Raw genomic sequence first — 15,056 nt, forward strand, 5'->3', positions numbered from 1 at the left:
AACACCGATATTTATTGCAGCATTATTCACAATAGCCAAGCTATGGAAACAGCTCAAGTGACCCACTACTAACGAATGGATTATGAAAATGTGGTATTTCTATACAATGGAATTTAATTCAGCCATAAAGAAGAATGAAATTTTGTCATTTGCAGGTAAATAGATGGAATTGGAGAACATTATCTTAAGTGAAGTTAGTCAGGTTCAGAAAGCCAAAAGCTGCATGTTTTCTCTGATGTGTGGAATATAGGCCCAATACAAATATAAGCATTATTATATAGACATAGAAATATGTACAGAACTTTTATCCTAAAGTGGGACTGGTAGAAGAGATCAAGGAAGGAGGAAAAATGGGAAAGAAAGATTGTAATAGTGAAGTACATTACATTTATATAGGAAAAATATACAATGAAACAGACTGAAAACTGTTAAACAATACAGGACAGGGGGAAAATGGTGAGGAAGAGTAATAGGGGGTTTAGAAAGTGATTAAAGAACAATACATTTACAGGTAAAATACCAAGCAAACCCCTACTGAACATGAAGATACACTTAAACAATGAAGAACAGGAATGGAAAACAACAGGTCATTTTAATGGAAGGGCACTAGTGGGAGGTGGATGGTAAATGAAGAGTACAGGAGAGTGAATATGGTTGATGCACTTTCTACATATGTATTAATATGGAACATTAAAATACAAATACATCCAACTCATTTTAAGAAAGGGAGGGGGAAGAAGGAGAGTAATGGAGGGAAAGAACCAAACTGGGGTACATTGCATGCATATATGGAAATGTCATAATGAATTCCCTGCATAGTAATTAAAATGTAAAAGAAAATTCTGCATTTCTAGAAAGTCTGTAGTTGTTCTTCCACAATTTCTAGGAATGTGACCTCTGATATGATGGACTATACATTTCTAAACCAGTAACCAGAGAATGAACACAAGTAAAAAGTTTCATTGAGTTTACAAAATCATTTTGTTTTCAGAAACACAGATGGGCAATCCAGACATTATTTATTATTAATTCAATTTGTCATTATTAATAGTAAATAATTTTAGATATAATATTATAGGTTGTGGTTAAAATATTATTTCGTGTTCTCTGAATCTATTTTTTTAATAATTGGAAAAAGCTATGTCAAGTTCTGCAAGCCAGATAACATTTTAAATTGAAAGTCCTCCCTCTGAAGATTTAGAGAAATTGAATTATATAATCAGCTTGTTTTAAGAAGACTGATGTCACGGCATTGCTCATCAGGGAGAAAAGAAGAAAGAGCTAGGTATGATAGAAAAATCAGTCATTAAAACATTGAAATAATTCCAGGAAAGGTATGAATAATGACAGTGTGAGTAGAAAAGGGTGATGTGATATTTTAAGAATGTAAGAGATTTGTCATAATTTTGTGATAAGAAAATGATGATATAAAATAGTTTCCTAAAAAAGGAGGGAGAAGGGTTGGGATTTTATACTTTAAAATTTTGAGGCATAAAACCATTTTTGACATGAATATCATGTTTTGACTGAGTTGATGAAAACTAAGTCAATTTTAATAAAGTGAAAATTATTCAATATTTTTTTCAAGGAACAACAGTGATTGTATGTTTTTGTTTGTTTATCACTTACTTTCAGTTTTCAGAACTAATACATCTTAATTATGCATTTTTTTAAAATGTTAAACTGAAGCAATATTTATATGACATTTGTTTATAAAGCAGCAAGTCACTTATATTCAAAGGAATTTTTCTGTCCCTTTTTAATGAGTTGAACCCCTTAACTTATTTTTTTTGCCTTGTGTATTGTATTTGTTTTTGCTTGTTTAAATTCTTGAATAGTTAAATTATTTATTTATTTATTCATATGTGCATACATTGTTTGGACAATTATCCACCACTGCCTCCACTCCCTTTATCTTCCCCCCCATCACTTCCAGGAAGAAACTGTTCTGTCCTCTTCTCCAATTTTGTTGAAGAGAAGACATAACCAATAATAAGAAAGACAGCATTTTTGCTAGTTTGAGATAAAAATAGCTATACAAAGAGATTCCTAGCATTGCTTCCATGCACATGTGTATTACAACCCAAATTGGTTCATCTGTACCAGACCTCTTCTCTACTTCCTGGTCACCTTCCCATAGTGCTCTCTATGAGTTTAAGATTACTTTATTTGCTCCTCTACAGTGGGCACATCAAGCACTTTCAAGGTTTAGGTTTCCTGCATTTCCCTATTCCTCCTGTATGTACTCTCCCCTTGTCATGTGACCCAAGTCCAAAAGCATTGCTATATTTGCCCTAGATCTAAAGTCTGCATATGAGGGAGAACACATGATTTTTGGTCTTCTGAGCTTGGCTAACCTTGTTCAGAATGATGTTCTACAGTTCTGTACATTTACTTGCAAATGATAAGATTGCATTCTTCTTTGTGGCTGAGTAAAATTCCATTGTGTATAAACACCACATTTTCTTTATCCATTCATCAGTAGTAGGGCTTCTTGGCTGTTTCCATAACTTGGCTATTGTGAATAGCACTGCAATAAACATGAGTGTGCCTGTGCCTATGGAGTACCTGTGTTGCATTCCTTTGGGTATATCCCTAGTAGTGGGATTGCTTGATAATATGGCACATTTATGTTTAGTTTTGTAAGAAACCTCCATATTGTTTTCCAGAGTGGTTGCACTAGCTTGCATTCCCACTAGCAGTGTATGAGGGTTCCTTTTTCCCCACATCCTGGCCAACATTTATTGCTGGTGGTGTTTTTGATGATAGGTATTCTAACAGGGGTGAGGTGGAATCTTAGTGTGGTTTTGATTTGCATTTCCTTTATGGCCAGAGATGGTGAGCATTTTTTTCATGTGTTTTTCTGGCCATTTGAATTTCTTCTTTTGAAAAAGTTCTGCTTAGTTCAGTTGCCCATTTCTTTATTGGTTCATTGATTTGGGGGAAGTTTAGTTTTTTAAGCTCCCTGTATGTTATGGTTATCAGACCTTTGTCTGATGTATTGCTAGCAAATATTTTCTCTCACTCTGTGGGTGATCACTTCAGTTTAGAGACCATTTCTTTTGTTGTGCAGAATCTTTTCAATTTCATATAGTCCAATTTGCCCATCCTTTCTCTTAGTTGCTGAGCTACTGGGGTTCTATTGAGGAAGTCTTTGCCTATACCTATTGCTTGCAGCATATCCCCTGCTCTTTTCTGTAGTAGCTTCAGAGTTTTGGCCCTGATATTAAGGTCCTTGATCCATTTTGAGTTGATACTAGTACAGAGTGATAAACATGAATCTAGTTTCAGTTTTTGGCAGGCTGATAACCACTTTTCCCAGTAACATTTGTTGAAGATGCTGTCTGTTTTCCATTGTATGTTTTTGGTGCCTTTGTCAAAAATAAGGTGGGCATATCTGTGTGGATTCATCTTTAGGTGTAAATGGAGTTCAATTTTTAATTTTATTTTCTGATCTGTGACCTTAAATAAGTAATTTAACAACTCTATTTAATCATGTTAAAATAACTAGTTTGAATAAAGTAATAATAAATAAGATTCTTAGAAGTAAATTGTTGTGACCTTATCATCTTTGTGACCTAATCATCTTTGTGGTGAACATTGTGCTTTACTCAAATATCCCCACACCTTGCCCACTAACTGACCTCCCCTGCTGTCACTACTAGAAATGCTGCTGGCTGAAATCTTTATACAGGAGTTACTCTCATTTGAACAGATCTACAGACCCAAGGTTATGTTCCTTTTTAGTGGTACTGTTTTTATTTATTTATTTATTGTTGTGCTGGGTGGAAGTTCATTGTGGCATTTACAAAAGTTCTTACAATATATCAAACATATCATAGTTGAATTTATCCCCTCCACCATTCTCCCTCCTCCCATTCCTGGAATAGTTTCAACTAAGGGCCTCATGCTTGCTAGGTAGGCATTCCACCTCTTAAACCACTCCCTCAACCTTGTAATTTTTACTCTTTATTGTGAATTCAGTATCTGATAACATTTTATTTTTAAAAATATGCTGATTTCCAAAATTTATAGCATCTTATAAGCATAGATTTAGGATTTACTGCTGGCTATGGTCATATTAAATATTGTGACTTTGTCATGAGCTTTCTAATTGTTCAATAATAAGTTAGAAAATTTTAATTTATTTAGAATTAATGAAGAAAAATGTGATAGTGTGAAGGACTCAAAAAGGCAAGGTGTTTTCTGTTTTCTATTGTATTGGAAAAGTCATCTGGTGATTTTCATTGATTTCTAGTATGTAAGTTTCATTTTTAGTCATATTATAAAGTGGTATTACTATTCTTAAAGGTGAAATGCATACGTATAATCAGTTGCTATTCATTTGGAAGTCACAGATAAGAATGCTATATCATTTGTAATCACATAGTCAATTTCACTCTTTGTCTCAGCTTTCAATTCTAAAAAGTGTTCCATTTACTGGAAGTTTTTAGAATAACGTAAGAGACCAATCACACACTATGCATCTTTCACATTGTATTAGCCTTTTCCAAAGCTTTCCTTTCTATTTTCAAAATTATATTCCTATAATTCATGAACTTACAAGCACTCAGTGATTTTAATTTCATGTTCAATCTCAGATGCCCTTGTAATAAATAATATCCTTATTCAGCATTTCCCTCTTAAAAAACTTTTTATTAATAAATCATTTGAACCATTTCATTTTTACATAATGGAGACCATTCATACCTTTTCTTATAATACTGTCTTGGAATTTTAACTTCATATGAAAAATAGCAGCCTCTACCTTGCAGAAAATTATTAAGGAAAACACTACAAAATATGACTATTACATTAGTGTACATAGTGCCACTGACTTGCCCAAAATCACCATGAAACATCTCTTGTGAACAGATGCATTTGGGGATATGAAATCTACCATCTATTCTTCCAAAGTCAAAATTATCTTGACCACATCCTTTATAAACCTCCATCATCACCCCAAGTGAAATCCAGGACATTTTGAATGAAAAGGAAAGGAAGTACCAAAATAATATGTATACTCTGAGTATATATGTGCATATTTTTATTTATAACATATTATATTATATATATTATGTGTATACACATGTATATTATATATATTTGTATATGACATATATATATTTATATTTGTACAATCATAGGAGGGAAGTACAAGCTATACCAGAAACCATTATCATTGGTAACTTTGGAATTATGGGGCTTGAAGTGAAAACATTATTATTATTTCTCATTACATATGGCTATGTGGTTTCAAGTATAAATGTCTATACATAGATTATGTAGATAAAATGCAGTATTCTTGATAGTATGTAGCAAATATTACCCTTTTTTAGCATCCATTTGCTTATATTCTCTGCTCAGAACCAAACAAATTTGTCTCTAGTATTTTACACATGAACTCCTACTCTGAAGCATTATCTACCTAAAACAATTTATCTTTCACACTTTTCTTTGTTTGAAGAAAAATCCTTATATTTAATTTCTTAATTACTTCTTATATCCCATTGAAAATCATCTTCTCTCAGGACTTTAGTGCAAGTCAGTGGACAATGAACTAAGAAAAATAGACCAGTTACCAATTTCATCAATGATGGTCAGACTTGCTTCCCCTCTTTCACTTTAAATAAAATATTCATTTCAACAGAACTTTCTCAAAAGAAGAAATTCAATTGGCAAAAAAACACATGAAAAAATGCCCACCATCTCTAGCCAAAAAGGAAATGCAAATCAAAGCCACACTAACATTCCACCTCACCCCTGTTAGAATAGCCATCATCAAAAACACCACCAACAACAGGTGTTGGTGAGGATGTGGGGAAAAAGGAACCCTCATACACTGCTTTGGGAACGCAAGCTAGTGAAAGTCCTCTGGAGAAAAATTTGGAGGCTTAAAAATCTAAACATAGACCTGCCATATAATCCAGCAATCCCACTCCTGGGGATATACCCAAAGGAATGTGACACAGGTTACTCCAGAGGCACCTGCATAGCCATGTTTATTGCAGCGCTATTCAGAGTAGCCAAGTTATGGAAACAGCCAAGATGCCCCACTACTGATGAATGGATCAAGAAAATATGGTATTTATACAAAATGGAATTTTACTCAGCCTTGAAGAAGAATGAAATTTATGCAATAAATGGATGGAACTGGAGAACATCATTCTGAGTGACATTATCCAGGCTCAGAAGACAAAAAATTCTATGTTCTCCCTCATATGCAGACTTTAGATCTAGGGCAAATACAGCAATGTGGTTGGACTTGGGTCACATGACAAGGGGAGAGCACATACCGGAGATATGGGAATAGGTAAAAACCCAAAACATGAAAGCATTTGATGTCCCCACTCCAGAGGAACTGATACAGAAACCTTAAAGCAACAGAGATCAACACAAGAAGGGGATCAGGAACCAGTGTAAAGATCAGTTAGAGATGAATCAACTTGGGTTGTAACACATTTATGCATGGAAGCAATGCTAGGAATCTCTCTCAACTAGCAAAAATGCTTTGTCTTCCTTATTATTGCTTATGTCTTCTCTTCAACAAAATTAGAGATAAGAGCAGAACAGGTTCTGCCTGGAATTGAGGGGGGGTGGTTGGGAGAGGGTGGGGGCTGGGGGGCAGGGGGGAGAAATGACCCAAACAATGTATGCACATGTCAATAAATGAATAGTAATAAAAAATCACCATTTATGCTTTTGGCAGTGCTGAAGTTGAACTCAAAGCCTTGCTTTTGCTAGTCAGGTACTCTAACAAGTGAACTATGCATCAGCTTCTTTTTACTTTAGCTATTTTTCAGATAAGGTCTCCCATTTGTGCCTAGGGCAGGCTGCAGACCACTGTCCTTCTACCTATGCCTCCCAGTAGCTGGAATTACAAGCGTGAGCCACAATGCCCAGCTTGTTGGTTGAGATGTGAGTCTCACTAATTTTTTCCAGTCTGGTAGTCATGATTCCCTTGATCACTGCCTCCCAAGTAGTTGAGATTACAGATGTGAGCCACAGTGCCTAGCCCAAAGATCTGCCTTTATTGCAATTGTAATAAATGAAAATTTGCATATCCCAATTATGTTATTAATTTGGAACAAATATTAGTACAATTACAAGTGGTGTTTGATTTATATCTTTTGAGTTTTCCATGCTTTCTGCATTAATTCTGTGGAGCCATAGTTTTTATATGAATAGTTTTTAATTTGACAATTCTATATGATTTCATTACCACAAAGAGCTCATTTACCTCCAAGAAAATAATTTGCACAGTTTAATTTTAAATAAGTGACTCTTCCAAAAGTGAACCAAAATTCAGAAGTCATTCAAATAATTGTGGTAAATTAGAATAGGACATGTCACTACCAAAGTCCCCTGTCCCTTTGTGCTATTCGCTTTTCATAAAGAAATGTTACATGAGACCTATCATACACTGGTTTTCATCTGTACAAAAAAAATTCTGCATATTTATGAATCAAGGTACATGTTAATATTTTGGAGGTATAGGAATTTGAACTCAGGGCCTCACACTTTATATTTATCTAATGTGGAACCTAAAGTGGAATAGCTAATTTATGCCATTTTTCAATTAACTTATACATTGTGTAAAGCTCAAAAAAGGTGATCTGATGCACCCAACCACAGTCTGCATTGAAGCCTTCTGCTCTTAAGGAGGTAATAAAATATGAAATGATGCATTGTTTAATTTTGGCCTTCTGTGGCTCATATTATAAAGAAGACATATCACCTCTTACTGAAGTTAGTGTGTTTAAATAGACAATAATAAACTCTAATTATTCGTTAGTCATTCCTCTACCTTCCAATGTTCCTGTAAAAATTTCAAAGTACTGGAATTTGTTTGTGGGTGCATGTGTGTGTGTGTAATGGTAGTATTATTCAGGTCAGGTATGACTTTTCATTGAATACAGTACATAATTCTGAAGCTTCATAATTGTGACATGTATGAAAGATTGACTTAATAATTACAAATGCAGTTATTTCAAGTCCACATTAAATTTCATAAATGAGTTTAAGAATTTTTATAAGTATTTTATAATTTTTAAAAGTACATTGCCATGTCTTCTAAAATACTAAAATCTAGAGAAACTATAGGATATTGCTAAGATTTACTCAGAAAAACAGATTGTCATTTAAATATGAGCAGCCTTTAAGAATTTTTTGGCCCATGACCAGCAAATTTTAAACCAGTTAGTTATGCACAGTGCCAGAGAAAACCTCTAAGGTTCTGCAATTTTTCCTATATGAACTAGTTTTCTTACAAAAATTTTCCTGTTCCAGGATTAAACAGTCTACCTTTCATCCTAGCCAGCTGCCTGAAAATCATGTGTCAATGTTCACAAGGAAGAGCTTCATTTAAGCATATCTCCTTACCTGGGAAGTAAGTCAAAATGCATGCTTTTCTGAGGGGAGTTTAGTGATACCATCTTTATATGTCAAGAAAAGTTTAAAGCTCAATTAGTAAATGTGACATGTAACCTTTACTGCCTTTCATTTTACTAGTTTCTTTTTTTCTAAATTGGAACATGAACTATTTGCTGTCCACACTGAAGCATCCAATAACTTAAAGAAGAAAAGCATACAGAATATTCTCACAATTGAACCTACCAAAAGGAGAAATAACTGATTAATTTTCTGTAAGAGTCTTGAGGAATTGTTATACAAAGACAGAGGATTGGGACTTATAAGAAATATATCAGTTACCAATAAGTTGGAAAAAGACTGCAATACCTCCTTTACTCTCACAGGAAAGTAATGCTTACAATTCTTCAAATGCCTTTTTTTCTGAGAAAACCTAGGGTTTACTATATGAGAAGCTAGTTACAGAAGTTCAAATCACCCACTTTTTCCATTTTTAAGCAGTATACAATGGGGCTAAATGGCCAGTCTTGTTAAACATCTGTTTGGGCACACTGTAACAATATAATATTATCTTACAACTATATTGAACTCAGTTTTAGCTGAACCACATAAATCAGGTCAGGAAGGGAGTTTTCCAGAAAAGAGCCAAATCAAATTCTGCGAGTTCATCAATCTCTTTTCTTGCTTGGCTTATGTGTTTTAAAGTAGCATTTCTTTGTAACAAATATCAGAATATACCTGGAAATATTTAATGTATAAAAAATCTATTGGTCTTTTCACATAATGACATTTTAAAACTTTCTTTGCAAGTTTAGCACTATAAATATTGAGGTCCTTGGAAGAGTATATATTGATTTATTTAAAAGAATAAGAAATAAGCTTGATAGTGGATTAGTGCCTCACTAAAATAGCTGAAAACAAATTCAAGTTCAAATAATTTAATTTGTTTTTATACTTAACAACACCAATTCTACTTAGCTTCAAATTTCTGTGTGCTTTCCTATTGAAATTCAGCCCTTCATGCATTTTGACCTTTTCAAGAAAGTCAGCTTCATAGTGAATTGTGGTGTATTAGGAAGGTAAACACATTCAGTACTTGTTATTCAATGGGTTTGGATTTAGAAAGTCATTGTCAATAGGTTAATCCTTTTGTACAGATAGTCTCTTTGACTAAGAGGCATCTTAAACAAATAAAGGTTTTACCAAAATGCTAATTTCTGAGTATTTCTGTCAACTGTCAAAGAGTAAATCTCAGAGGATGCTTCAAAATTGACTAACTCTAATTTATATTTATTTCCCACCAGCGAAATTACAAAAAGAACTTTAGTGTACATCAGTGTAGTCAGAGGTTATTTGTGACCTAGCTCAAAAGCTCATTAAAATTTTTAACTTTTATTTACTTACCTACTTTCATGGAACCATGTTTAATTAATAAAGGAGCTGGCTAGTTCAGGAGCATATTCAGAGACCACCAAAATTATATAGAATCATAATCATGTCATTAATTTTGAATATACAATTTTTATGTGCTACATGTGATTTTCAATGAAAATCTAGACATGCATAAGGAGAAACTTTATTCAAAAGCACTGTTGTAATGGGAGAAGTATGACAAACAAAATAGGGACAATACTCTCTCTGATTATAAATCTACAGGCATCTCAAAGGTCAGGCAAAAAAGAGCTTTCCTTTTATTGAAGGAGCTTACAAGGCTAAATATTCAAGACGTAACAGTTTACCAACAGACACCTTTTTTTGTTTTGTTGTCTTGTTTTGTTTTTATGGTGGGACTGGGTTATGAACTCAGTTCTTCACACTTGCAAAGCAGGTGATCAACCACTTAGGCCATGCCTCCAGTCTGAAAACTTTTTTTGTAGTCAGCTAATTTTTAGGAGGCATTCTTAATGAAGTATGTGATAATTTTATGTAAACATGGATGAGCCACAGTGCCTAGATATTCTCTCAAACATCATTCCAGATATTTCTGTGCAAGTGTTTAAGATGATATTAACATTTAAAACAGTGTACTTACATCAAAGTAGACTGCCTTCCATAATTTGGGTAAGTTTTGTTCAATCAAGTCAGTTGCCTGGTTAGAAAAACAAAGACTGACCTTGCCCAAGAAAGAGGGAATTCTACCATCCAAAGAAATTTGGACTTGAGCTGTAGCACCAGTTCTTCTCTGCATCTTCAGTCGGCTAGATCACTCTTCAAATTTTGGACTTGTTTTCTTCCATAACTCTGTGAGTCATTTTTAAATAAATATTTTCTATATATACATACATACTGCTCTGTTTCTTTAGAAAAACCCTCAAGAGCAGTTATTTCACATTGCAATGTTGGCTCAGGCTAAAGATAGGTCAAAATTAAGCATCCTATGGGAAAAGAGAAGTTAAGATTTTTTTCAACACACCTTAGGTTTCATTTTATAGCAATTGATTAGTGGAGAAAAACAGCTCAGCTAATCACTTATGTGGCAAAAAAAAAAAAAAGAACTTAGGTGATCTCTGTCTGGCCTTTTGTATTGATAAGCTTTGTATTACTATAATTAAATACTTCAGAAAATTAGCTTAAAAAGAGAAAAGACTGAGTGGAATAAGAATGTACATTAGAAACACCCTGTACTTAACTGTCATCTCCATGAATCTGAAACAAAACACAGATGTATAGATGCAGGGAGAGCTGGGTGGCATGGAAAGGCATTGTCGCTAGTGCCTATTGGTTCAATTGAGTACAGAGAGGCAGTACTCAGGAGATACTTATTTCAGAGAACAGGGTTTTTATTCAAACAAATTCACACAGCACTGTCCTATGGATCCTAATGCCTGTCTCTACTACCCTAGCCAGCCAGGAATTGCTCAGACCTTCCCTCAAGTCTCGCTCACCATGCCACATCTTCTCAGCCAATGAGGGGGGCATAGCTGCACCCTAGGGGATCCTCACAGCTGACTTCAGTGCAGGTCCAGGTCATGGTTCACCATCGACACCCAGTAGTCGTCGGGAGAAGTGCATGCTCACAAGCAGTGGCTGCCTCTATGTCAGGGTCTCAGGGGGACTCCTGACAGCATGGTCTCTGATGTCAAAGAGGCGAGCAACGCTTTGGGTTCTGGCCTGAGTTTATATACCCTGTGGTGACCTCACCATTTCTGTTATCCACAGTGTCACCTTAAATTGGCTTATTAGCATATCAGCTGCCACCTTAGGTTTGACTCATTAGCATATCAGCCTGTCACAATCCAGCTGGACTCCAAACCCTAACACACACTAGCCAATGCTTCTTTATTTCAACAATTTTTCATGCTTTACCACAATACAATCCATCAATACAATAACAATCTTATATGTGTTCACCACAGTCCATCCCCTGAGTCCTTGAGGTCCTAGTCTTCAGCATAGGGCCTCCAGGAAGAGTTCCATGGTAAATTGGAAGAGTTACTTAGTATCACGAAAGGGAACAATTCCCCTTTTGTGTCCATGTCCAAGGCTGCAATAAAAAGCCTTTTCCCAACCAATGGGGTGCCAATGTCCTGTATAGCATGCTGCATAGTGTTCATTTGTCCCGTAGTGATACATGCCCAGTCTGGCATACATGTAGAAATGGACAAGTGTCACCACTGAGCAGAAGTGGGAAACAATGAAGAAGGTGAGGAATCCTGTTATTGGTGGATGTGGATGAATCTCCTTTGTATGTCTACGTAGTATGTAAGTATGTAAGTAAGTATGTCCATGTAGTCCATTGTGTCAATGGGGGAATGGTGTAAATGCCACCCCCTGGTCTGCAAGCTGGTGCTGTGTCTTTTGTCAAGTTGGACCAATGTCCAGGTTTCCACTGTAATATTATGTCATCCTTAAAGTCCACTGCCTTCAGTTGATTGTTGATGATTCTTGCTCTGGTGCCTGCTCCTACAACTGATTGGGGTTGTGGAGGTGCAGCGTTGAGTCTGAAGATTGCCTCATGTCCCTTGATGAAGGTCCCCAGTGCTGAGTAGCATGGGGTTCCCATGTTGGAAATGATGACATACGTTGCAGGTGAATTGAAGGTGGGTCCTATTTCCAGTGGATCAATGAGCTGTCCATCTGGATCACATATGATTGGTGGTTGGGGAGGGCTTCTTCTGGTTCTTGAGGTGTTGAAGGTGTTCATTGTCCAGAAGGAGTTGATAGTGTCTCTTGTGTGATGATTAGTTGTGTATCTACAGGAGTGTGGGGCATGGGCCTGACTATTTGTATTTGTTTTTGTGTGGGGGGAATTACACAAGTAATGAATGGAATATACTGTAAGCATGATGGTAAAAATTGTAATGGGCCTGTACATCTTGCAATATATAAGCCTGCCAAATATCCCCATGTTAGTCCTACTAGACAGAAGAAGAACAGAGTAAGGAACAGATCGTTCAGCATTATTTAACAAGCTTATAAAATCTATATCTATCAATAGTAAAAGGCTTCAAGATTAAGAATAAGAATAAGAGGAGTGTGTATGTGACAGAAAATGTTATGCCTAAGACTATAAGAGTTATTTCTGGTTTAAGCATTAAGTGTATTGTCTACTGGGTGCCTATGGTGTTGTCTTACTGGATGTTCAGTCCTGCAATATGAACAAAAAATCCATCCTATATTTCTTTTGTAAAGGGTTTTTAACTCTATGGTTTTTTTTATTCCTTTATGTGTCAAAGTATTCTTTCCAAATAAGGAATGCAAGGTATTGTTTAAGTGCATGTATCAGGATTGGTTTAAAAATTATACAGATAGTAATGTCCTCCAAAGATGGCTGGATGACTATAGGGTTATCCGTGGTTGGCTCGACAGAGTAATGCTTGGATTCTACTAATTGTAAGAGTGTTTCAAGTTGATTATGGAGCATATAGCTCCAAACTGAAGGATATGTGTTCACTCGTTGTAAGAAGTGCAAACTTATCCAGTACGTGAGGAGGGAGCCTATTGCTTGGCAGCGGCATTTGCCCCCATAAGTGTTGTGAGGGTTTAGATCATGTTTTAAGATATGTTTTAGGAATTCTCTGTATGTGTCTTGCCTTTGCCCTCCATTATATATTGCAAATCTAGCCTTGCAAAATCTACACTCATCATCAGTATATAATCTTAACATCCTATTAATAACCAAATAAGCATCTGTATGCATTGCATATGTGTAGTAGAGGTAGCTCCAAGTTATTTCTTTAAAATAATTTCCTCCAAGGGTTTGGGGGTTCCATGTCCTCCCATTATTCATATATTTGTAATCAAAGGAGTGGAAGCTGTGCATTGTTGTGGGCAATTAGTTTCCAAATTGCCAAATCAGCACTTTTCTTTTGAGAATGCTTGCCATGTAGGGAAAGTAGTTTTATTGCTATAACCAATATAAGTTTGAGCAATGCATAGTGCCATAAATCTCTTAGCCACCTAAAGGGGTTCCAAGAGGTGATACAAGAAATGTCAAATTTCACCAGTCTTATTAACACATCTCTTGCTGAGCAGTGAGAGGGTGTATATTTATGGTGGACGAATGTCATTGTATCTGTCTCAGCCAAGTACACTGCCTTCTTTATTTCTACCAATTGTTTGTCCATGTGCTCAAATTCCTTATGGACTGCATCATTCATGTTTGCAAATTGTTTTGCATTTTTATGTATGAAGTCATTCATATTATCTAATTGTCTATTGGATTCCTTTGCCATTGCTTCTTCTCTTGCTAAAACATCTGGAGCTGCTGCTTGTGAAAATGAGAAATAATGTTGTGTGGATACTACTCTCCTATCCCAAACCTGTCTCGAATAAGTAGTACTATTGAAAATTGGATTTGGCTGATGTCTGAAGGTGACATTAATTTTGTATGCATTCTCTAGGATAATGCATCCTTCTGGTCTTTCTTGAGTTCTGTCGATAAAGGTATCATGGATTTTGTCCTGAGCCTCATTATCAATCATTGACATATTTCTAAACCAATACTGTATGGTGTGATTATCACCTGAGCATACTAAAAATATATTGCTCCCTAGGGAAGTGGCTGTATCTCTAAGGGGTATTATTACTAAGTCTAATTCATGTATAGTATGCAACATGGGTTCTGGTATAATATATATATTCTGTGTGATAGGTATTGCCCTGTCTCTTGGATAAAAGTATGTAGTATTAACTGATTTATCGTCCACTACTAAAAGTGTGGATCGTGGTATTACAAATTTATCTCCTAACTTTCTTGGTACTGTCATTGTGTAGTGGGCTGAGACCGCATTGTGTAAGAAAATTTTTAAGAGATGTAGTTCACAATTTCCATCCACACAACTTGAATGGTATCTGTCATCTAATATAGTTTTAAAATGTGTTGTTTCCCTTCCTTGACCTGTTTGGAATAATATCCTAATTTCATCCATCATGGCATCTAAGGATTGTTGGGCCTTAAGACATTCTATTTCACGTTCCTGCAGGATTAATTGTTCTTTAAGCCACTGAAATCTTCCTATTGCCAACTTGTCAGATTGTAGCTGAGCATTCTTGATGGACTCTATTTCTAGTTGTAAGTGATGTACTATTTGTGTTAATTGACTCAGACCTCTTGATAGAGCTTCTATTGCTTTAGCCTGGTGTTTTGTAACCTGTTTCAGGTCATCCAGGGCTATGAAAAGTGGTGCTGTTAAGGTTGTCTTTACCGCAGTTGCTACCACAGCTGCAATGACACCTGCCATAAA

This window comes from Castor canadensis, chromosome X, assembly GCF_047511655.1.
Source record: "Castor canadensis chromosome X, mCasCan1.hap1v2, whole genome shotgun sequence".
In the NCBI taxonomy this organism is placed as follows: Eukaryota; Metazoa; Chordata; class Mammalia; order Rodentia; family Castoridae; genus Castor; species Castor canadensis.